Source organism: Pogona vitticeps, chromosome 12, assembly GCF_051106095.1.
Source record: "Pogona vitticeps strain Pit_001003342236 chromosome 12, PviZW2.1, whole genome shotgun sequence".
In the NCBI taxonomy this organism is placed as follows: domain Eukaryota; kingdom Metazoa; phylum Chordata; class Lepidosauria; order Squamata; family Agamidae; genus Pogona; species Pogona vitticeps.
This window is the reverse complement of record NC_135794.1, coordinates 14,477,133-14,501,314: the sequence shown is the minus strand read 5'-3', so window position 1 is coordinate 14,501,314 and position 24,182 is coordinate 14,477,133. Positions and strand designations below refer to the sequence as shown.

At 41.8% G+C, this 24,182-nt stretch overlaps 2 long non-coding RNA genes across 2 annotated transcripts; both read right to left on the bottom strand.

Moving 5' to 3' along the window:
• Positions 1-7,914: 7,914 nt before the first annotated feature.
• Positions 7,915-11,331, bottom strand: LOC140702452 (uncharacterized). Its single transcript, XR_012081632.2, has 2 exons — positions 11,127-11,331; positions 7,915-9,263 (listed from the first exon to the last, which is right to left on the bottom strand). It is a non-coding gene; the product is annotated as an uncharacterized LOC140702452 (long non-coding RNA).
• Positions 11,332-11,814: 483 nt separating this feature from the next.
• LOC144584555 (uncharacterized) lies at positions 11,815-14,172 on the bottom strand. Its single transcript, XR_013538881.1, has 2 exons — positions 14,025-14,172; positions 11,815-12,597 (listed from the first exon to the last, which is right to left on the bottom strand). It is a non-coding gene; the product is annotated as an uncharacterized LOC144584555 (long non-coding RNA).
• Positions 14,173-24,182: the final 10,010 nt, after the last annotated feature.

Below are 24,182 nucleotides of genomic sequence, written 5' to 3'. Positions count from 1 at the left end.
AAATTTGTAACTATAATGGTAATTAATTGCATTAGGTCCACTGAACCACTTGTTGGTGTTATGCGCCATCAAGTTTCCTCCAACTTATGGTGGCCTTATTAATGTGTGATCTCCTGTTGTAAACAGTGCTGTGCTTGCAAACTCAAAGCTGGGGCTTCCTTTATTGAGTCAATCAAGCTCACACTTGGTCTTCCTATTTTCCTTCTGCCTTCAACTTTTTCGAGCACTATTGTTTTATGATATGTCCAAAGTACAATAGCCTCACTTTAGTTGGACCATTCTAGGAACGAATTAAATATTCAAAGTCATGGTCCAAACTCTGCTAAAACGTGTGAATAGATAAAGCCAGGTTTGCCTCTACCACAAGAGGGAAGGAGGCAGCCAATTCAGCAAGCACATTAGAGATGTCATGAAAAGTGGAGGAAAATGTGGAGCAATATACAATATGATTGTTTTTTTTTTAATTGCAGAACAGAAAGGAAGATGCACATGGTGGTTGCTTGCTTGCTTGTTTGGCTGCTTCAGGAGCCAACTGACCTTAAACCTAGTGCTGTACATCTTGCAGAAATGGTGAGCATACTTTCCTGCTGTCCCTCTGGCAGAAAAATGTTATCGAGGCAGCCTTATATGAAGCTGGCAGGAAGTAAAGGATTTGCTTGGTTAGTATTTTCCCTCCTGAGATGTCTGTCTGTCTACACACACACACATGCAGACAAACAGAGTCAGTTATAAATAAGACAGTCATCATGTTAGTGCTGTAAACACAGCACCACCATTTACTGCTCATCTTTTCCAGATTCCTCTGCTATCCAGATCAAAGATCACTTCCATAATTACCGGTAATCCTACCACTATATTTCTTCGCACATGTCCACTTGATAGTTAAAGTTCTGAGAATGGTTGATGTGGTTTGTAAAACAGCAATTCGACTAGTAGCCAACCCAGTGCCTATTCATGAGAAAGATTGTGTTTGTGAGGACTCATCCAACGTGTCCCAGTGGGCCATACCGAGAGGGTGAGGGCAGAACAAAAGATTATTTTGTGTGTCTCCTAGATGGGGTGGTGCTGCAAGTTATCTCACTTCACTGGTGCAGCTATGTCTCTGCCCTGCCTTTCCCTCTTTCCCTCTGTTTTAATTTGTAATAAGATGCCATCACTCAAATAATGCTTCTTTCTTTCTTTCTTTCTTTCTTTCTTTCTTTCTTTCTTTCTTTCTTTCTTTCTTTCTTTCTTTCTTTCTTTCTTTCTTTCTTTCCTCATGTTTGTGCAGGTAATGATGATATAGCCTCATTTATGCAAGATTATCCTTTTATCACATTTCCAGACTCATTTATGAGGCTCATGTTTTTCCCTTGAGGGCATCATCAAGTGAGTTAAGTTGTACTATTTGCCTCCTGCCGTGAACTGGCAGGAAACCTCCTTCGTTGACTGATGAGGGCTGCTGCCTTTGCCAAATAGGGTCTCTGTGATGGATATTTTACTTGTGAATATTATAGCTAGAAATTAGCATGTTTATTGAGGGGAAATGTGTGTGTTTACATTCTGCTACCCATGGCATTACCTTTTATGACCCACGTTGTTTAGCCGAAGATAAGCATAAATGACTTTGATTTTGGTTTTCAGAAGAAGAAAAAAGAAGCTGAACAGGAAAAAAATGAAAAATTAATGAACTTCTAGATACAGAATTTGCCTTAAGTAACACTCTGCAGCAGAAACATCACTGTCATGGTACACTGTTCAATGGTAGAGAAAAGAGGAGGAAACTAAAATTTTTAACCCCATTTGGACAAATAATGTTCTCATTTACCAACTTGCTGCTTACCATAGAAAGCCCATTTAGTGTCGTGGATGGAGTGTTGAGCTAGGCCTCAGAAGACATGGATGCCGATCCTTGTTCCCTGTGGAAATTCACTGCAGGGTGGCTACTCTCTGAACATCTCACATACCTCGAAAGCTTATAGCCCTGTTAGGGTTGTTTAAAAGTTGGGTTTGTTCTTAATGGCACAAAACAAAAAGCAGTCACTAACAACTTAACAACAGTGACACATAACAACAACTAGGGACTATAGTTTATATGTGAACACTTCTGCTGATGAATGAGAATTAGGGGATCACCTAAAAGGGAATGAGATAAATGTATAGAGGTTGGGACCATCATCCGTGTCTACTACAAGTTGCTTTCAATTTCAGAGGTGGTCTTGGTTTCAATACACTTTTCAGGAGAAAATGAACAGGACATTTATCTCCCCCAGGAATAACAATTGCAAATGGACACAACTGTCCATCTGCTGCTAAAAAGAAAAAGGAAATAAAAATGGAATAGTGACAGGATTGTTTTATAGGCTTATTGAGAAACTGTTTTATTTTGAAAAAGAAATAGCTACAATTGCTCTCACTGGAAGTTATAATCAACAAAATTACACAAGTGTCAAAATTTTGTGAAGCCATTCTTGTGACCCAGAAGGTTCTAATGTTTCAAGTATACAGTACTAGATTTTTTTAATGCATCCTAAATATTCTTCTTTCATACATGTGGAAACAAACTAATGTGGCTCTTTCTTTAAAAATATTCTATTTATTTAAAATTATTAATTTTAAAATGCTTAGAAATAATTTTTCTGCTTACAAGGGCCCTCAAATTGCAATTATAAACAATAGTGCAACAAAAACACAGTGGAATAAAAATAGAAACAAATTATTATGTAAAAGAAACTTGAACAATATTAAAATGCCACTAAAGTTTAGGCAAAGGATTTCAGCTTTTACTTTTCTGGCAGGGATGGTGATAAACTGGCCCTGAGAGGAAATGTCAGAGTTTTAATTAATTAAATTCATCCTTCTAATTTTTCAAAGTTTGCTAGGTACAGAGAACTGAAAAGCAGTTCACTAGTTCCCTTCTGCATGCACTCTGGGATTGTTTAGCTTGCCCATGGCCAGATGGGCTGACTCTTCTCCTACAAGGCACTGGGGGAATCAAAAACTCCATACAGTGGTGCCTCGCTAGACAATGATAATCTATTCTACTGAAATCGCTGTTTAGCGAAATCATTGTCTAGTGAAAAGCATTTTCCTATTGTAAAGCATTGAAACCTGTTTAATGCGTTCCAATGGGGAAGAATCGTCGTTGTCTAGCGAAGATTGGCCATAGGAAAGCCGCTTTGCGAACCGCCAATCAGCTGTTTAAGTAGCTGTCTTGCAAAGCTTAGGTCCCGAAAACACCTGTTTTGCGAGCGCGAAGGGAGCTGTCAAAATCGTTGTCTAGCAAAAATCGGTTTGCAAAGCAGGGACCAAATATTGTCCAGCGAAATTCCCCCATCGGCATCACTGTTTTGCGAATCGCTATAACGATCGCAAAAAGTCAATGTCTAGCGAAAAAACTGTCATGCGGGGTAACTGTACTTGGCCCTACAGATAGATGCTTGCATTCTCTGAGGTACCTGGCCAGCTTAGGTACAGTACCTTATATTCTACCTTTCCTCCAGGGAGCTCCAAGGCACCGTCCCCTCTTTCTTAGTTTAATTTCATAACTACTCTGTGAAGTAGGTCATGCTGACAAAGGAGTGATTAAACGTTGAACAGTTCAGTTGAAGACTACAACCCGGCTCTCTTAGATGTCAAACAACCTTACTGATATACAAACCTGCTATCCTAACATCAACCTAGGTACTATCTTCACTCCTTTTATGTCCCTTCTTTCCTAATCTTCAGTGACAGATTTATTCCACTTTCTTTGACATTATAAGCAAGTCTTCTCATTCACATATTCAGTTTGCCGCCATTGCTGCAGTTATTAAAACATGAATCTGAATGTGTATGTCAATTCAAAGTCATCAAGCTGCAAAGCACCCCCAGTTACTTCTTCATAAATGGCTCCGATGGTTTCCATCACTATTCCAATTAGAAAGGCAGCAAAGACAAATGGCTTCTTTTTCCAAACTTATGCTTTGGGTTCTCAAGGAAAACCCTACACCCAAGTATGGATTTTAAGTCGCAATGTCTATAAGGCTCTCTCCTCAGAGTATGCATGTACATTTTCCTCTCCTCCTCTCTGACTTTGGCTTTGCTTACAATGCTAATTTGATGCTGTGTTATTCTCTGGGGTGACTTGGAGACAAATTTGACTCCAGCGTTACAATAACTAGTCGTAAAAATTATGATTGCCAATATCTTGGAGGCACTTTCCTCGTGAATTGTAAACTGAAGTGAATTAACAGCTTGAAAAATTGTTGGCAATGGGAACGTTCCGGTAATTTCCCTCATGACTGGGCTGTTGTGGGCAGGAAAGCTCATGTGAGGGGAAAGCTTGAGTTGGATGGTCACCCAGAAAGTAAACGAACCAGAAAAAAACTCCCCCAAAACTCCCTCCACCTTCAACCCTGAAGCAAATAAACAGCATATAATCCAGACTTCTTTGGAGAGTGTCGTGGAACACAGGAGCAAGGGAAGGGGAAGCTCCTCCTGGGCCTTTGTTCCCAGTAATAATAGTAATACTTGACATTTGTATAGTACTTTGCGGTGTCAATATTCTTCCCATATATTATCTATTTACGAGACCCACACAGATAGGAAACTTTTTTCACAGCAAGACTAAGCTGGTTGTGGAATTCTGGGAACTGTAGTTAAATTTCCCCCCTCCCCCTCATATCTAATAAAGCATACAACAGTAATGATGATGTACAGTATCTTCCATATGCAGGAAGATACATGTTTTAGGCTGTGATTACACTACAGTAGTTTGATTCATTGTGATTTGCACCTGTGGAAATCAGATTTCCATGGATGAAACTGTTGTAATTATCCCGATACAATTTGCAGGAATCAGCAGAGGCAGAGAGCACCAAGATCCAACAGCAGGAGCTGCTGTAAGGAGATAGCAAGGCCCTGTTTGGCAATTTCCACCTCTCTCTTTTTCTCCTATGTGTCCCAGCAATGTCTATTCCAGCACTGGTCTGAAACCAACAACTGGCTTTTTTAAAAAAGTAACAAGTTTGGAAACAAGGGTCACTTGGTTGGGGGCATTGGCATCTCTATGAGCATCCTTTTGCCTTAGATTGGGACGTCAAACTAGACAGAAAGCAGACAAAAGTGATGCCAACCCAACTGGAACACGTTTAAATCACCCCCTGGCTGAACAACAACAACAACAAAAATACTATTCCCTGATGAAAAGAGACAATTCTGCAACAGACTTCCCAACACTGAGTTTTACGTTGCGTAGTCACCAGGTTTTAATTGAAATCCGTCTATGCCTGCTCCAATGCAAATTGTAAGGTAAATTGTAATGTAAGGTAAAAGGTAAGGTTACCCTTGACATTTTCAGTCCAGTCGTGTCCGACTTTAGGGGGTGGTGCTCATCCCATTTTCAAGCCGTAGCGCTTGTCTGAAGACAGTTTCCATTGTCACGTGGCCAGCATGACTAGGGAACGCTATTTTACTTTCCCACTGAGGTGGTATCTATTTATCTACTTGCATTTGCATGCTTTCAAACTGCTAGGTTGGCAAGGAGCTGGGACAAAGCAACAGGAGCTCACTCCATTGCGTGGATTCGATCTTATGACTGTTGGTCTTCTGACCCTGCAGCACTGGCTTCTGCAGTTTAGCCCACAGCGCCACCATGTCCCTTAAATTGCAATGTAATGACCCCTAAATGTGGCTATGTTATGTCCACTTGTTTGCTGAGGTTGAGAGTGTGTGCCTTGCTTTGGGCAGGACAAAGGCAAAATTCCAACTAGAGGTATCTGGATTCATAGCACAGCCTTTTCGCCACTGTGTTACACCTGTTCAGTTACTGCTATGGCTGGGAAAAGGAGGAAGAATGCCAAAATGAAGCACCTTCAAAGTGGCTAAGGGGTATATTTCTTTGTTGAATTGCACGGGTCTGAGCAGCACAGTTTTAGTGATACACAGATTTATTTTCAATAAATAAATAAATAATCAACAAATACGGTGCCTTTTGACACCCAGAACAAAGGCATTGAAGTGGTCTACTTACCCACAAACTCAGCATCTCTAATTCAGCCGCTAGATCAGGGGGTCTTAAGGACTTTAAGGCTCATTACATACTGTGCTATATGGAAAAGATTGTTGACACTATGGAAGAGAACTCAGAGAGAAGTGTTCTGTATTTGTGTGTGTGTGTATGTGTGTGTGTGTGTTAGTGTGTGTGTGTGAGAGAGAGAATCAACTGTTTATGATTTGTAGTTATGTTTTGAGGGGCATAAGAATGATACATGGATTTTGAACTACATGGGGGTCCAGCGCCCCTAACCCCAGTGTTGTTGAAGGAAGACGTGTAGTCCTCTTTGGTGCTGTGATTAAAAACCAACTTGTACTGAGCTCGAATAGCCTTCTGTTCAGTCTCATGCTTCAATTCCATTTACTGGACCAGAGCCCTTGATCCCTACAAGGGAGAATGCAGAAAACACGTTTGGATAGGGATTTGGCCACTTCAGCCTCTGCTTGGCTGCAGAGTCTTTCTTGGGAGAAGGACCTGCTCGTTGACCAAGCTGCGCAGGGCCTGTCCTTGCTAGTGTACAGAATTTGATATTAAGAGCCTGCATTAAGAACCCCATGGAACCAGCAGACTATCTATCACTCTTAGAAGTGAGAGGATTTAGAAGAGCTTTCATGCTAGCAAGATGCTCGGCCCTTCTGTCGGCCGTCCTCGAAGAGAAATAGAGGAACGTGCCTCATGCAGAAAGGCTTTGCTCCTGTTCGCTAGGGGTGCTAGAAACTATGCAACACATGTTTTTTTATCTGTTCCCACTATGAGATTGCACATAATCAGATTATTTCTCCACTGATTAAAAAAATCCCAGAAGAAAGCAGACTCCAGTTTCTTCTCTCAGATAAAGACCCTAAGATTACCTATCACGTTGCAAGTTTTTGCATGGTGATACTTAGATTCCAGAAATCAAAGTGTAGATAAATTTTAGATGTGTAAGATTTTAAATAGATTTTAAACTAAGTGGTAATTCTGTTATGTTTTATGCCAGAAAGGATGAAACTATAATTGTTTTTCTTTAATTAGTCTAAGGACTGTAATAAAAATATGCACTGTATGTACTGGCCCGGAGATGTGCCGGGAGAAAGACGTGCTCATTAGCCAAGCTGTGCACTACAGCCTCTGCCATCCCTTATAGTTATATTTTATACAGTGGTGCCTCGCATAGCGATCGCTCCGTTTAGCGAAGAAATCGCTTTGCGGTGATCTTTTTGCAATCACAAAAGTGATCACTTTGCAATGGTCCCTATGGGGAAATTTCACTTTGCGATGATTGCAGGGAAGCGATCATCACAAAGCCCCCATTTTTGGCCAGCTGACTGGCGGTTTCAAAATGGCCGCCGGGTAAACAAAATGGCCGCCCGCTGTGGTTTTGTACAGATTCCTCGCTTTAGAGGCACCGAAAATGGCGGCGCTATGGAGGATCTCTGCTTAAAGGTGGGTTTTAAGCCCATAGGAATGCATTAATCGCGTTTTAATGCATTTCTATGGGCTTTTTAATATCGCTTAGCGATGTTATCGCTTAGCAGCGATTTTTTCTGCATGGATTAACATCGCTAAGTGAGGCGCCACTGTATTGGGATTCATCTGCAAAGCGGTGGAAGGATCAGCCGATAAGAGTAGTTGTCCAGGGAACACGCAAATGTGTGCACGTTGTTCGAGGAGGTGCCTTCCATATCTTCTTCTACGTTGTCCCCACCCCACCCCTGCAGATTGAAATCAAGGAAAGGCGTTCTGATAATATCTTTGAATCCTGAACAAATGGCAAAGAAGGTTATGATTTGAGCCCCAGGGGAAAAAATAACCCCAATCACACAGAATCCTGGTTTACTTTGAAGTCTCTCGATGGGCTAGGGAGTGGAGTTGGTAGAAACAAGATGAACCTAAAAAAATTGAACCGACACAGTTCTTGGGGAGTTTTGAATGGAGTACATGTTTCAGGGCAGTCTATGCCCCTCAACAGGTATCATGGAAGGCTTGATTTTAGCTGTCCCAGATCCTTTTGAATTTGTCCATTATTGGACTGAAATTATCTGATATACTTATCCAAGATTTACAATATATTGTGCTCTTTAATTGTGGTGGCTCTGATATGAACTAGGGCAGACAGACACAAGAGGGTTCACGTCTGAGTAGAGATTCAAACCAGTCTCTCCTCCTCCAATTTTATACCATACTAGTTTATTTATCTGCAAAAGAAAACAGGATGGTGGAAAGAATTGCATAAGAAGCAGTAAGTCCTCATTATTTGCAACATCATTATTTGAAAGACAGAGAAAGTAGGTTTTTAGAACAAAGCTCCCAGAAATCTTCTCAAACCAGAAGAGACAATAGTAATTATTCCATACTCTGAGTTAAGGTGATGAACTTTAGAAGGAGTAGAGATGGGAAAATTACTTCCTTAGACTCCACATGCTCCAGGAAGCATTCTGGGAATTGTATTTCTCCAAAATAATACTTCCAATCTCTTTCCTAATTCTTCACCCTAATAGGACATCACTCTCTGGTGGCCTACCCACCCAAGAACCCACGAAAAAAGGGAAGCAATAAGAAACCTCTGGCAGGAAATGCAAACATCATGATTTTTGTAGAGTCACATGGCTCTGCTTTGCCAGAAAGATCCCTTTCCAAATCTTCTGGTCTGTCTTGAGACTGTAGCTTTTCCTTCTTGTGTCTTGCCCTCCATCCAAATCTTCTTTTTCACTGCAGTTGGACTACATTTTACCCCCTGATTAGGTCTCATGTGCCTTTTGGATTCTGCCAGTCTTCTTCTATTAGCCTTCAGACCTTAGGGTTCTGATAGGACCAGTTCTCCTGTTCCCACCTCACTCTGACTTGGTAAGCTTGAATCTGACAGTCATGTACAATCTCAACAGATTCTACCCCTTGTGGCAAGAACACCCTGTGTTTTCCCCGGGAATTCATCCCCAGGAATTATTCTAAGAGTCATCTTAATACTGCAGCAGAACATTTATGCATCAACATAGCTGTAACAAACAGCTTGAAAATAGGGGTACAATATAAGTGCATAAAATATTCATTGGGAAATTACAGATAACCACAAATCTCTTTCTCTCTCTCTTTTAATATGATACAACCAGTGGTAGCTATACTTCAGTTATGATGTCAGTGTTCACAGTATGTGCTCTAATCAGGTATCTTGAAAGCACAACCCAATGTAAACTGGAGCTCCCTCTTCCCGTGCCTTCCACTTTAATGGCCTTGTTTCTATGTCCTTCAAAGCAAGACTCTTCCAGACCTGAAAAGATGGGGAAAGCTTTACCTACTTAAACATCTGTGAAAGACACACCAACAAGATCAGTTTTAAAGGAAGCAGCCTCATATAAACACCCCAAAGGCAAATGGCCCAAATGTGTTAGCTGGTACTATTAAATAACATCTGGATACATTCATTTGTGCTGTGATTATAGGCATCCAAAAAAAGCATTGGTGTAGATGAAGTTCTTACAGTAAACACACCCATCTCTTTGGTAGATACTGACTGTCAATTCTTGGAGCTGAGTCAGAGTCTCTTCAGTTGCACCTGTGCAACTTTGCAGTCACTTGCAAATTTTTCATTTCAAGAAAATTGCTCCAGCTAGAGCAATACAAAATACAGCTAACATGGGGCAAATAAGAGTTTGCCTTAATTAAGTAGTTTTGCAATTAGTAATTGAGAGATGAGTTACAGTGTTTTGGCATATCTTGAATCAAGCCGCCAAGTAGAATTACAAAAGCTGAAAAATATTGCAACACAGTGGGCGCCTGTTGTCTTTATACCAGACGTTTCCAAACTGCAAGCTTGCTAGGCAGCAGGCCACAAGAAATGACTGCATCAGAAAGAGGGTCTCCCAGGAACCTGAGATACCTGGCACAGTAAAGGAAGGGTGCTCATGGCTTCTCTGCACAAACCATTGTTCTGAGGTGGCCTTCGGATGGCAATGAAGATTATGTACAGTGGTGCCTCACACAACCATGTTAATTGGCTCCAAAAAAATCAACGTTGTGTGAAACATCGTTCTGTGAAACACCATTTCCCATAGGAATGCATTGAAAACCGGTTAATCCGTTCCAATTGGAACGGATTGCCATCGCTGAGTGAAAATCCCCATAGGAAACATTGCTGTGTGAAACAATGTTTCCTTCATTGGAATGTATTGAAGCCGGCTCAATACATTTCAATGGCTTTGCGAAGTCCTTTTTCGCTCCTGTAAAAGTGTCTTACAATGTTTGGAAGCTGTTTTAAATGGTTGCAATCGTTAGCCCACCTCCTGAAACCTAAGCAAACAGATTTTGGTGTTGTTCTGACACTTCGTTAATTTATGGTAATTTTTTGTTTTCTCCATTGAAAACCATTGGATGGTCTGTCTAATGGTTTCCAATGGAGAAAACAAAAAATCATCATAAATTAACGAAGTGTCAGAACAACACCAAAATCAGGGAGAGGATTTTTGTACTACAAGTCCCTTTATTCTCCATTCTGGGTTCCACTTGACAGAAACACATCTAAATGTGACTTACTTGGGGAAAGGCCTAAGTGGAAGCCTTTGAGGCCTAGCTAAGCCTAGCCCTGCCTAGCTTCCTGTACAGAAAGGAAATTCCCAGCTAACACATAGAACGGGAAGCTTAGGTACACCCAAGCCTAGCTAGGTCTCAAAGCCTTCCAGTTTAAGAAACAGCAGTTTATAGCAGAAATGGGCCATATCAGAGGATCAGGACGTGTTCTATCCTGGGCCACCTCTGATGAAATGGGGGGGGGGGGTTAACTAGAAAATCACTTCTGGTTTTGAGGAAATACTCTTTTTTTGTTGTTTTTGTCAAAACAAGATATGGGGAATGCACCTTTTGTAGAAGGCTCTTGTCCCCGGGATATTCCTGAAGTAGGATTCTCAATTTAAAAATAAATAGACAATGGGGCAGACACGGGGGACTGAGAGCGCCCTTGGGAGGTGCACTTACATGACCTGGGGAAAACGTTTACCCTATGGGTTGCATAATTCCCTACCTTGGTTCAGAGTGACCAGATGCAGGTGAGGCCTCCTCTACTACCATACAGAAGTAAAGAGAGAGTTGGCACCAAAAACTAGCTTTGGAGAGAAACCAAGAAAGAAAGAAAAATCACCCATTTCTCCTTGCAGTCAGATTTCTCTTGGAAACCCCCCCCCCCCATGCCAAGAAGTCTTGTGGGAAATCTTGAAGGATTCCTCAGAAGTTTCATTGTCACTTTTTTCTAGAAGAAACATCAAGCTGTGCCAATGTGCATTACAATTCCTCTGCAGGGTGGGATTATTCCTGCATAGTATTCACCTGGAAAAGACAGAAGAAACACAAGCTGTGTAGGATTCTTACATTTCCTGCATGGAATGGCATCTTTCCTGCACAGGATTCACCAGAATGGGCAGTAAGCTATGCAAAATGTGGCAGTTTAATGGCAATTTACTGGACAACACTGGTCTTGTTGATGCAGGAAGCCAGGAAGTCTCACTGATGCAGAGGAAAGTCTCTGGTGAAGTTTAGAAGATTATAAAGAAAATTTGCAAGTAACCATTATATCCCTGCCACAAATATTTCAGTTTTCAAGCTTTTCTGTCTCTTGTTTCTGATATATGCCAAGGCTGGCAATCTGGGTGCAGGGCCTGACTGGCCACTGCCAGCAGATGGCTCAAGAAAAGCACTGAGGCAGATTGGGAAGTAGCTGAGAGGCGGTCTTATAGGAATGCAGTATCAAGAGGCCAACTGCTCAGATGAGGAGTTGGGATATGAGGGGCACTCTGCTTTCTGAAAGAGCCAGCCCTGCCTCCTGAGTATCAGGGGACCAATTTGCAAAACAAGCTGAAAAGGTGTCCTCCCAGACAACCTTTGAACTTTTGTGGGTTCTACACATTTCTTGAATTTCTTGGCAGCGATAAGCAATGGGCATGCTCCGTATGGCATTCCATGCTTAATCTCCGTGGAATGATTAATAGCACTCCATTAGGAGTCATTTTATGCCCTAAGGTGCACGAGACTTTCAAACAATGGCTCACATTCTCTTCCGATGGCAAAACCCAATATGCTTAGGCAGGTATTTTCCACTAATCAAGTGCCTTTTAATATGTTTGCTGCTTGTCCTTTTTTAATGCAACAAAATAATAGGGCTCACTTTTAATGGAGATTTGCGTTAGCAGCTTCTAACCAGAGTACTGTATCTCCTACCCCCAAATTATAGGGTGAGAAATTTATCCTTCTAAGTTCATCAGCTATACCAAGGTCATTTAATTTCTAGTTTACTGAACAAAAAAAAAATCATGATCCCTGAAAATAAGCCTCCTGATCACCTCCCAGTAATCTTGTGTGGGGTTCCCACAAGATGAGCCATAAGAGGGTGATGGAGTCTGCACAATGGAAAGATGCACCATCATCATCTCAAACGGCTCCTCAAGACTGTTTGCTGCCTTGTCCTTTTTCCTGCTTGTGCTGTGTGGGCCTCGTGGAAGCCATCTTAAAGGTGGCATCTGGTGTTCCACATTGCTGCCACACACCATATTTGTGGCAGAACAGACTCATGGAGGTAGCCCCGGACTGCCATTCACTGATCAGAGGATTCTTCATATCTGTTGCAGAGGAACACAAAAAAGGAAGTACAGTTGCATGCATCAGTGTGTTGGGCAAGTTAGAACTTCAGTTGGATGCAGGATGGCTCTTCCTCCCTCTTATGCCCTTTGTCACTAGGACCTGACAATCTAGGGTATATTTCACACAAGTATGGATGGGTCCCATCTTTAACTCTTATTTTTAGCCACTGAAAAATCTACTCTTCATGGACATGTCTGATGTTCTCTCCCTCCTCAATAATGATCTGTACTCCTTGCAGTGTAAATTCTCACTGCATCTAACAGTGGAGGTTAATGACCATAGTTAATCATGGCCGGGCTGCCAAGTCTACAAGAGAGAGAGAGAGAGAGAGAGAGAGAGAGAGAGAGAGAGAGAGAGATCTAACACAGCATATTGGAACAGGTGTGTTGGTGAGGTTAATGGCCTTATGAATAGTCCAGATCTTTTATTTCTTTGTTGAATGAGGCAGGGGAGGGGAGGAATGTCTGAAGTTCTCTGGATTTTGTTCAGCCTGCCAGGCTCCATGCCAATAATCTCTCCCAAGACTCCTTACTTCTGGCCTTGCCAACATCCAAGACTGAAACAGAATAATTCTTCAATGTCTTGCACTGGACTGGATTTTGTTAAAACCTTAACGTTACTTAAAGGAAGTCTGTGTTTGTTTGTGTGTGTTGTTAGCAATTGGTGATAGATGCCTTTGGGGAACCACGCATTCAATAACAACACTTCCCCCCCTCCCCAGCCCTCCCCCCTCATAGACAAAAAGGAGATTTTTAATGGGAGACAGCATAACTGTTTGCAATTTGGCTATTCATTGTATCTTTGGCATTTTATGTACTGCATTAGCTGAGGCAATTTCATGCATATGGATATAATGCATTAAGTAGAGGCATTTAAATATAGTGAAACTAATTTTATGATGATTAGTTGAAGGAAATCATTGCACTCGTATCATCTATATAGGAGCCAATTTGCATGAAAATGCCCAAAGTTGCTATGCCAACATTTTCGGTGCTGTCGGTCGGGGTCGTCTTCGTGTCAGGACTTTGTATTAAAAATCGGTCTCCAGTGCCGGTGTCTTTTAATTCATTGCAGGCTGTAGGCCATTTGCTCACAAAACGCTTGCAGTAAAACAAATGAATAGCTAAGATACTCATTTGCATGATTCCCATTTGAAAACCATTCCCCTGAAATTAAAGGAAGCATGCGACTTCGGTGAGAAGACGGATGGGCAGATGAACCATGCAATTAATATTTTTTCGGCATTCTCTTTTTAAAGCCCTCCAAAGACTCAGAGCAACACATGCTGCCTCCCAGACAAATTGGGTCCCGCAACATTTCTAACGCTCGCCATGGCAGCAGCTTGCTCCGACTCTCTTCCCCTTTATTGTCTCACTTACATTATGCAGTAATTAAAACTATTTACCATTCCTACTTATCTGCCATCTGCTGCTATTGAAGCTTCCGTTTCTCTATAAAGCCATCTTCAAAAGCAACAAGGAAACGAGCAGATTCAAAAACAATTGGGACAGGATGGAGAGGAAAAGCGGGGGGGGGAGGTGGCTGTGAAGAAGCTGCCCTAATTCCTGGCAGTGTTTTGAAGCAAACAGAAGGCTAGCTTGAAGCAGCCCACGTGGCAGTCAATGGGAGGGAGCGGGTTGCCATTGATCTGAACCAGCCAGAGGAGAAGGCCCCTCCAACTTCAGCTTGACTTCTTGGGACAAACAAGATACAGTGGTGCCTCACAAGACAAACACCTGGTGGGACGAAAAAACTGCAAGATGAATGGTTTTTTCGATCGCTATGGTGCCTCGCAAGATGGCTTCTTCTATGGCTGTGCTTCGCAAGACATTTTTTTTCTGAGACCGATGCCTCACAAGATGAAAAAAATTCATTCGTCTTGCGAGGTTCCCATAGGAATGCATTGCAATGCATTCCTATGGGAAGCCGCTTTTCGCAAGACAATTTTTTCGCAAGACAGCACTTCTCGCTGAATGAATTACATTCATCTTGCGAGGCACCACTGTACATCTCTTTGGGGTTTCCCTTACCTTCTCTAAGCAGTCTTCATGACAACCCTGCCATCTTATGTCCTGGCCAAACTCATAAATAGAACCACAGCGAACTAGGGCACTTGCAACAGAATGTCTGTTGTATATTATCTCAATAGAACTCAAATTTGACACGAGCATGGCAAATTGGTAGCAATAACCTAAGATTTGGGATTTACAAGGGTCTCACTGTGGAGTGTATATGTGCCATCAAGTTAGAACTGACTTACAGAAAATCCAAGGTAAGTGATATATTTAAGGAATGATTTTATCAGTTTCACTCCATCCACTTACCATGAACATCCGTGACTGAGCTGGGATTTGTCACTCTAGCCACCACACCACACTGGATATACATGGAATGCATGGTTGGTGTCAAACCAAGATTTGTTGCTCAGATGAAATGTCTTTGTAACACCATTGTTTCAAGGTGTTACGTTGTGTGGCTTTTCATTGATTAATTCAGATAATTATGAGTTCATTGTAAGTGGGAAATGAAAGGATCAATAGGAACAACACAACTAATTATACCATTCCAGTTTAAATCTTTAAACAAAATAAAAGTAGGAGAAGACGGGTCACAATAAGGGTGCAATCAGATCGGGAAATAGCTTGTGCTTTTGACTGTGCATGGCACAGTCCAGTTATCACACAATACACCAAAGATTGTGGACCAGTCCAAACCTGCTCCATGCTCAAGCCGGGACCTTTTTGGTTCATGAAGAGGACTACTGCTTGTTTTGTTTTGTTTTGGAGCTGGGCTGGAGCAATTCCTGCACAAACATAAGGGTCATTTTAAGGGGGATCACTCTCAGCGCAAAGCAAGCCTTTTCAGCATAACCAGACAGAAACCTTTCTGGTTATTCCCTGAGGATGTTCCATCCTGGGAGGCAAGGCTGCTATAAGCCACTGCCTGGCCACGGTCTGCTTAAAAGTTGCTGGTAGAGGAAAGGCAGCGTTGCCTCGTCGGCATTGTTCTCCATAGGCAGAGCTTTTTACTCATTTCCTGTGGACTTCCCAGTCCTTCTCATCTTTCAGATCCGCTGTTCATTTGTTTCACGCGTCGGTATCTTACAGAGCATTCTTCTCCGACTCTCCTGGCAGAAAGAATTATGCTCCAGGTGTCTTGCAGGGGCTACATTGTACATCAGGGTTGGGCAACCTGCAAAGATGAGTAGGCTGTAGTGGCCTCTCCCTGGAGGTGGATCTGCTGTGAAGTTTGGAGGCACAGCAGCAGTAATGAAGGCTGTGTTTTCCTTGGAAGGACAAGACACATCATGGAAAGAGGCACCTTGTTCTAAAGCAGAGCTGAAGTTTGGGAAGTTTTCAAGGAACAAGGAAATCTTCTCAAAACTCAATTCTGGCCTAGAACAAGGTGCATGTTTTAAAACAAGACACCAACTCTCCATGTATTCTCTCTCTCTCTCTCTCTCTCTCTCTCTCTCTCTCTCTCTCTGTGTGTATGTGTGTGTGTGTGTTCCCATCCATCTTTCTCCTCATCCATCCATCTGCTCTACAGAAGGATGATGTTCCAACTCTAATGAAAGAACTCTTGGGAACAAAAGTACTGCCAATAATATATTTTTGACTCAATAAGCAACTACATTGGAAGATACTTTGCAATTTGCTTTGGAATTGGCATAGGTGAATTCAAAGTATTTTTCAGTGATTACAACTTAAAGGTCAATATGAATCGCCCCATCCTTTTCCCCCCCTTCCATTCTGGACTTTTTTTAAAAAAAATCTTTAACATTTCTTCCACAGAAGTTTGATGGTGGACCATAAAATGGAAACAAGGGATCCATAGGAGGGCGTTATCACAGGAAGGAGGGCTGTGAGCACAGATCAAACTGCATCAGATTGAAGGAGAAGGGTGGCCATTGGCATTGAAACCACCCCAGGGTCTTCGTGTGGTCGCTTAAACTGAATGGAGTAGCAAAAGAGACTGTTAGAGAAGCCAATTTGCTTCAATTCGGCTTCCCAATGTAGTCGTACCCTCACTCACTCAGTGGAAATATTTGCAAAAATATTGAGAAGTTTTAAGGGTTGGCCTTCTTAGGAGATGACTGTGCATTTAAAATTAACTTTACCTCTGTGAGTATGGGGCAGGGGCGGAATTTTAACACCAAAAAAATTACATTTAAAGTAACTGTGAAAATTATATATAAAATGCAACATTTTAGGTAGGAATCAAGTAGCAAATGGTTTTTGGTCTCTTTGGAGAGTAATGAGCCATAACATGTTCTCAGTTCTATATGCATGTAATGTTACCCTATGGTTTCAAAAAGAAAAAAGAAAGGAAAAAAAGCTTTTAAATCACATAAGCACAGTTATGGGCCATTGTACAAAATAAACATTCCACTTGTGCTTTGGACTATTTTTTTAGCTCTTTGATCGAAAGTGATGCTTGTGGATTTTATTGCTCTTGAAATTAAAGCTGCTTTTTTTGATTTGATTGAACTAAATTACGCCTTCTGCCGTGTTGGAAAATGACAATTACAAGGATATTTTTTGGCTGCACTGCAGATAAGCAAATGGATTGGCACCCTTTTAACAACCCGCCAAAGCTTCATTGGGGATTTCAATACCTATTTTAATTAAAACAAAGGCCTACGTAAAAATAATGTCTTCTTTTAAAGGGAGAAAACGCACATCGTTTTACATCCACTTTAATATGTCTTAAGGACTGGGTGATGGATATTCTGAGAGCTGGATTGTGACAAGGTATTTGGCAATTCTGGATGCCTTCTGAATTTCCTGATTGCCCATCTGACAAGTCATACCAGGACGGCTTGCTCTCATTTGAAATACTAATTCGCAAACAGAAATAGGAGCAATTATTCAGGCATTCTGTTAATGTCTGAGAATTCTTGTGGTTGATTTAAGTTCCTACGGCCTTGGTTAGCGAATGCAAAGCATGAGCTCTCTGTTATTTAATGTTTTCAAATTGTGCACATAGCCTCTTTACAATGAGAAGAGAAGCTGCACCTTCTCTGGAATGCAGGACTGAAGGATATACAGTGGTGCCTCGCAAGATGATGTTAATTCGTTCCGCGAAAAACGTTGTCTTGTGAAAACATCGTCTTGCAAAATGTGGTTCCCCATAGGAATGCACTGAAATCTAATTAATGTGTTCCAAAGGAGGAAAAAATTGTCTTGTGAAAAAATATCTTGCAAAATGTGGTTTCCCATAGAAATGCATTGGAATCTAATTAATGCATTCCTATGGGCCAAAAAGTCAGAACAAAGTCAAATAAAAAAACCTTTATAAATATCACAGAAAAACATTCGTCTTGCGAATAAGCGTCTGTTAAAAAATCATCTTGCGAGTCACGGACCCAACTGTCAAAAATATGTCTTGCGAAAAAGCATCTCTTTAAAAAATCATCTTGCGAGTCATGGACCCAAACATCGTCTTGCGAAAATCGTCCATAGGAAAAACTGTCTTGCAAAGTGCAACAGCGATTGCAAAAAACAATCGTCTTGCAGATTAATTGTCCCGCGAGGCAATAGTCTTGTGAGGCACCACTGTAAATGGCTCAAAAAGAAGAGGAGGAATACAAAGGGAAGTGGAGTCACACTATATGTCAAAAATACATATTCCTGCCAGATTGCAAAAGGAAGAGTGCAGACAAGTGACAAAGAATTGCAGGAATGGCATTATTAAAAAAGATGAACAGCAGCAAACTGAAAATAAAAAAGGACATGTATAGGAAGTGCAAGGAAAGTTAGGCCACAAAGGAGGAATATAGAAAAGTTGCAAAGAATTGCAGGGATGATGTTGGGAAAGCAGAAACTGAGAATAAACTGAGATTAGCAAGAGGCTACAAAAAAGCATGCTTCAGGTCCATGTGTAGCAAAAGACAGAGAAAAGAAATAGTAGCTCAGTGGCAATGGGAAAATAGTAACAGACAGTAAACAGGTAACAGACAATAAAAGAAGTGGTCAGTTTTTACTTTGGCTCAGTCTATAGGTGACTTCCAACTCCATTATTACTATGGTGCCTCGCTTAATGACGATAATCCATTCCAGGAAAATCACCGTTAAGTGAAAACATCGTAAAGGAAAAAAAAAACCATTGAAACGCATTGAAACCCGTTCAATGCGTTCCAATTGGGTAAAAACTCACCATCCAGCGAAGATCCTCCATACGGCAGCCATTTTCTCTGCCTGTACAGTGAAGAATCCGTCCCTAAACACAGTGGGGAGCCATTTTATTTACCCACTGGCTATTTTGGAACCACTGATCAGCTGTTCTAAAAATGTCACTTTGCGAAGAATCGGTTCCTGAAGCAGGGAACCGATCATCGCAAAGCGAAATTCCCCTATTTAGCCCATAATTTTGCGATTGCAATTGCGATTGCAAAAAGATCATCGTTAAGCGGATTCGTCATAATGTGGGGCAATCGTAAAGCGAGGCACCACTGTATATGATTTTCTAAAGCAGCCATTCTCCGCTTGTTTTAGCCACAGCTCTTTCAGGAGCTCTTCTCGAGTTTCAGCCCCTTGTCAAACAAGGATACAACATGAATGGCAGAACAGAACCTTTTTTCAGTCTGTGCCCCCCCTTCAAATGTGCAGGGTCCCCCATGGAGCCCTATGGACCCCACTGAAAATGGAGGGGGTGCAGGCAATATGGGATGAACTAATTCTTACTGTACAGGCCAGTGCCAAAACTTTGAACTAGGTCAGGAAGCAAATGGGCAATCGGTGCAAATGTTGCAGGATCAGTGTGCTATGATCAGTATGATGCACTCAGCTGAAGCTCCAGAACTGCTGTCAATTGCATCAGCCTCCAGCTTATGGTAACCCTATGAATGAGTGACGTCCAAAATGTCATGCCCTCAACAACCCTTCCCAGCTTTACAAGCCTCAAGCCTGTGGGTTCCTTTAGGGAGTCAATCCACCTCATATTTAGTCCTCCTCCTCTCCTGCTGCCTTCAAACTTTCTCAGCGTCATTGTCTTTTCCATAGAACCCTTCCTTCTTATAATGTGTCCAAAGTAGGACAGCCTCAGTTTCATCATCTTTGCTCCAGAGATGATTCAGGCTTGATTTGCTCAAGGGCCCACTTTTTTTTTAATCTTTCTGGCAGTTCAGGGTATATGAAAAAGCTCTCCTTCAGCACCATATTTCAAAAGAATCAACTTTTTTTCTGTCAGCTTTCTTCACTGTCCAATTTATTATTAGATGAAATAATTTTGGATATTACCGGAGAAATATTTGTATTCTCTCTTCTAGAAACCTGGGAGGGAAGAGAAAATGGGGACGGCAACCTTTTTTAGGGCAAAGGCTATATCTGGGAAGGAGATATCCACATTACACACTTTGAGTGTGTCTATACTACGATTCGGTTTTATAGCATTTTAATACCACTGGGATGATAACTAGAATGGCTCCATCCCAAATAATCCTAGGATTGGTAATTCAGTGCAGGAGGTGCAGGTCTCTGTTAGAGAATACAAGTGCACCTCCCTTGAACTTCTGCAAACCTCATCAAACTGCAGATCCCAGGTTTTCATAGGATAAAGCTAAGACAGTTAAAGTGGCCTCAAACTATTAGAACATTCTAGTATAGATACACTGAGGGTGGGACTATTAAGTGCAGTCTGAGATTTAGAATGATTCTTGCCTCCTCATGCAAAAATTGGGTGGCTTTGGGACAGGAAGCCATGCCGCACCTCAGAATGACCCTATTTAGTCCATTCCTCCCTCTCAGCCACCATGCCCCCACATCCGCTCCATCTCCCCCTTCTCTGGGAGTGAATTGTGATTGATTGATTATCGTTAAGTGACATATCACTTCATTGACTTGCCACCAAAATAATATTGCATTGCATTGTGTGGGAAATATTGCTAGTGCCTTTTTTGGCTCAATACTGGCAGTCGCAACGGACTAAAAAAAACACCATATTCCTATTTGCACTAAAAACCAGTCACCCCTGCTAGTGATCCCAAAAAGGTGCAGACAGTGATTCAAAAGATGAGGTAAAGTATCATCTGATCATTCCCTCCGTTGGATTCAGTATCCCTCTTCCCTGTTGTCTGGGAATCCCAAGATATGGAACTCTGGTGAGGTAGGGTAGGAATATAGCGGCGATAATTCCCCACATCCTTACCAGTCTTGAGTTCTGCAGGTTCTTAGAGCAGGAAGTCATGACACCTGAGCTATCGAGGGCAGAGGGCCTGCCTCCTGATCCTTTCTAACGCAAGAACGGTGCTGAGTGCTTGGTGTCAGCAGATCAGAGAGCGAGACCAGGAGATGTTTCTTCGGTCAAACCCCCTCCTCCGTCTCTCCACCTTGGGTCCTGGGTATCTGGGACAGCAGCTGAGCGAACATCTCGAGCAGCACAAAGCCCAAATCAGAACTCATTAAATTTTTGCCAGAGATCATTTCCAGACACGCAGCTCCTTTACATCTTGGAGAGGCCAGGCAAGCCTTCAGGGCCTGTTATTAAATTAGAGCTATCAGGCTCACAGTAGGACGCGGGGACAGGCGAAGGAAGCCGCCCTTCCCCATTGCCCATCTCCAAGGGTGCGCCTCTGGTAGGAAGCAACACTCTTCCTGTTCACATGGAAGTTTTTCTGCTTGTTTGATTTGTTTTGCACCTCTCTATTAAATAACTAATTATTTAACATCTTTTAAAGCAGGCCGGACACAAATGGCTGCTTTTAATAATATAGAAGCCCATTAGCTTCATTTACTGTTAATGTTAAAATAAACATGAGGCAATTTAGATATACTATTCCAATTTCACGGAAACTTTGATGTTTTTCTTCTTCCAGTCACATAATTAAAGGAAAAAACTACTAATGATATTAAGTTTGTACAGTGTTAATGACAGAAGGAAGCCACAGTTGAAATTGCAGCCATTAATATGGAAAAATAAAATATTTAACATGGGAGATGGATGAAAGCAATTTTAATAAACTAAAATGAAGAAAATTAATTTTGGAAACTTTCATTGTTTGTAATATACTCTCATTCAGTGACAAATCTTGTGTATTTTCCCTCTCTGGATTATTTATTGATGACCAGAAGATGCATCTTTAATGATCTTTATTTATATTAAAGTCCAAACTGTTTCCCACTATATACTGGAAATGTGCGGACCAAAACATTCCCCAAGCACTATTTTGCATTTGAATTTTGATGCCATAAAGTCACCTTCTTAATTTCCATGGTGGGCATTCTGGTAAATATCTTGCAATGTCCAGTATTCTGTGTCAGGGAGACAACGGCTTTCAAACTTTCCTCTGGTGTAGGCAGTTATTCCCCATTCTCAGCTGGGCAAACATTTTGAATTAATATTCCTGAATATGGGCTCAAATGAGAAGCATAATGCGTGAAGAGTTCTCTAATCAGAAGCTGCACTTAGGATCTGGAGATAAAACCTACCAGTACGTGCTGATATCAATGGATTTACTCTAAGTACTGTATCTCTGGATTTTGCAAGAATGAACCAGGATACAGAAAGCAAGCAAAAGGGTGAAATTAAGGGCCTAAGCATACCTGCCAGAAGAACCTCAGTTATACCAATTTTTTTCCATACCTCTTTTGTACTGATACACATTAGCAGTCATGTGATATGTATACCGTGGCAAAAGTTCCCATTGTCTTTAACTATGTTGATTCATTTCTTCCTATTTCAACCATTATAGCAGGCTACACTGCTCTTAATTTTGTACTGGCCTTTAATGAGGGAATGTTTTTTAAAAAAAAACACCAAAGAATTTAGAACAGCTAAAAAAAATTCCATACTGGCTCAGAGGTTTTCCCAGAAAATCCTGCTTTGAGGATTCATGTGGGAATTTCAGCCAATGACTCAACCTCAGCAACTGCATTTGACGTTTTTAAAGAATGCCATTTTAATGTAAGACCTGTGATTCTACAAACCTTCCTTCTAGGGGATATGTGATCATGAAATGATGGAAAAGGGGGGGGGGTGTTAAGCAGCAGCCCAGAAACTCTTGAGGGGGAAAAATGCCAGCCTCAGTCATACAGGTAGTTGGGTTACTGCCTCCCTATGGATCCCTGCTTTGAGGGGAGAACACGGTGACCCCCTCTGTTCAACTTCAGCAGCTCTGCCTGAAGTTGTTAGAGGGGTCCCATCCTAACAAAGGCAGCATGCAGCTGCCATGTGCTAAGTCAGACTATCTGTTCCATTTTTGCCAGCTCTGACTGGCAGTGACTAGATCCCCTGCGTTTCAGACGAAGATCTTTCCCATCTCCTTTTAAATGAAGCTGCTGGAGGCTGAATCTGGACTGTTCTGAGCTTTAAAAATAGACATATTCTATGACCCTGCCTGTTATCCCTGACCTATACATGCCCTGGCCACTTCAGGACATTCTGCTCTGCCATGTATTGAAGGCACAGTCTAGAATCCCATTGGCTTCATTTATTTTTTAAAAATACACTCCATTCAAACATGGAATTGGTTAACCCCACATTTGTGCAGGTTAACCAACTCCCCATACGGTCCTTGCCTCCTGTCCCCTGACCCCACGTGATATATTTTTGTCTTTGCTTTGATTCACTGTCTTGCAAATATGCAGCTTGGAGCCTTGAACCAGACTCTTCTTCTTCTTCATAAAAGGGGCAAAAGGAGGTTGTCAAAGGCCTTCTAACCCTCTCCTCCATCAAACCTTCTCTTCTCCCTTAGAACAAGCTTAGAGCTGGCTAGGTCTTTTCTCTAAAAAGGAACTCCCAGGAGCTCGCAATGCAGATTTGGGATGGCGCTCAGATGGAGATTTAATTTACCCCCTTTCCCATGCCATTTCCCCACACCCGCACATGACCATCAACCCTCGAGGCTGCTTTCTGCCCACAAAGGGGCTAGAGTTAGAAGTGTGACAAGGTCAAGTGACAAATCTTGAAAGCAATATGTGGGAGAAAGGTGTGTTAATGCACAAAGCAGACTGTGCCAGGGAGGCAGCCAGATAGGAAGGGGGAGAAAGCACCACAAGTGTGCATTTTTGCCTTTGATAATCTGCCCTCCAAGGCATTTTTGAAACATTACTAGGAGAACAGCTGCTGTCAGTTTAAAATGCAAATTTAATTTTCTTGTCTCAACGATCAATCAGAGATTGCCTCAAGACTTGGAAAATCTGGGTTCAGGTTCAGACTTAAAAGAGAGCGAGAGAGAGAACACAACCCAGGATTGGTATACAGCAATGGATTATATCCAGAGGAGAGATAAAATGGTTCTGTTGCCCTCGCAGTCGTCTTGTTAGATGTCCAGCATCGTTGTATCCTGGTGGTGGATGTTGCCCTGAACAGACAAGAATCATGCTGGTGAAAGTAAAGAGGAATGGAAGGAAAAGGAAAAGGAAAGATGGCAAAGTGCTGTAACACTTTATGGATTTAATTTAATGTGAGCTTTGGTGGGTCAGAAGTCCTGTAGACACAGAGGGTGGAAATATACGCCCCCTGTATTCATTTCCAGGGTTCCCAGAGTTATGAGCAGGTGAGAACACCAGTAATGGACACAGTGACAATAGTGGGGTCTCAACTTACGAACTTAATCCGTATT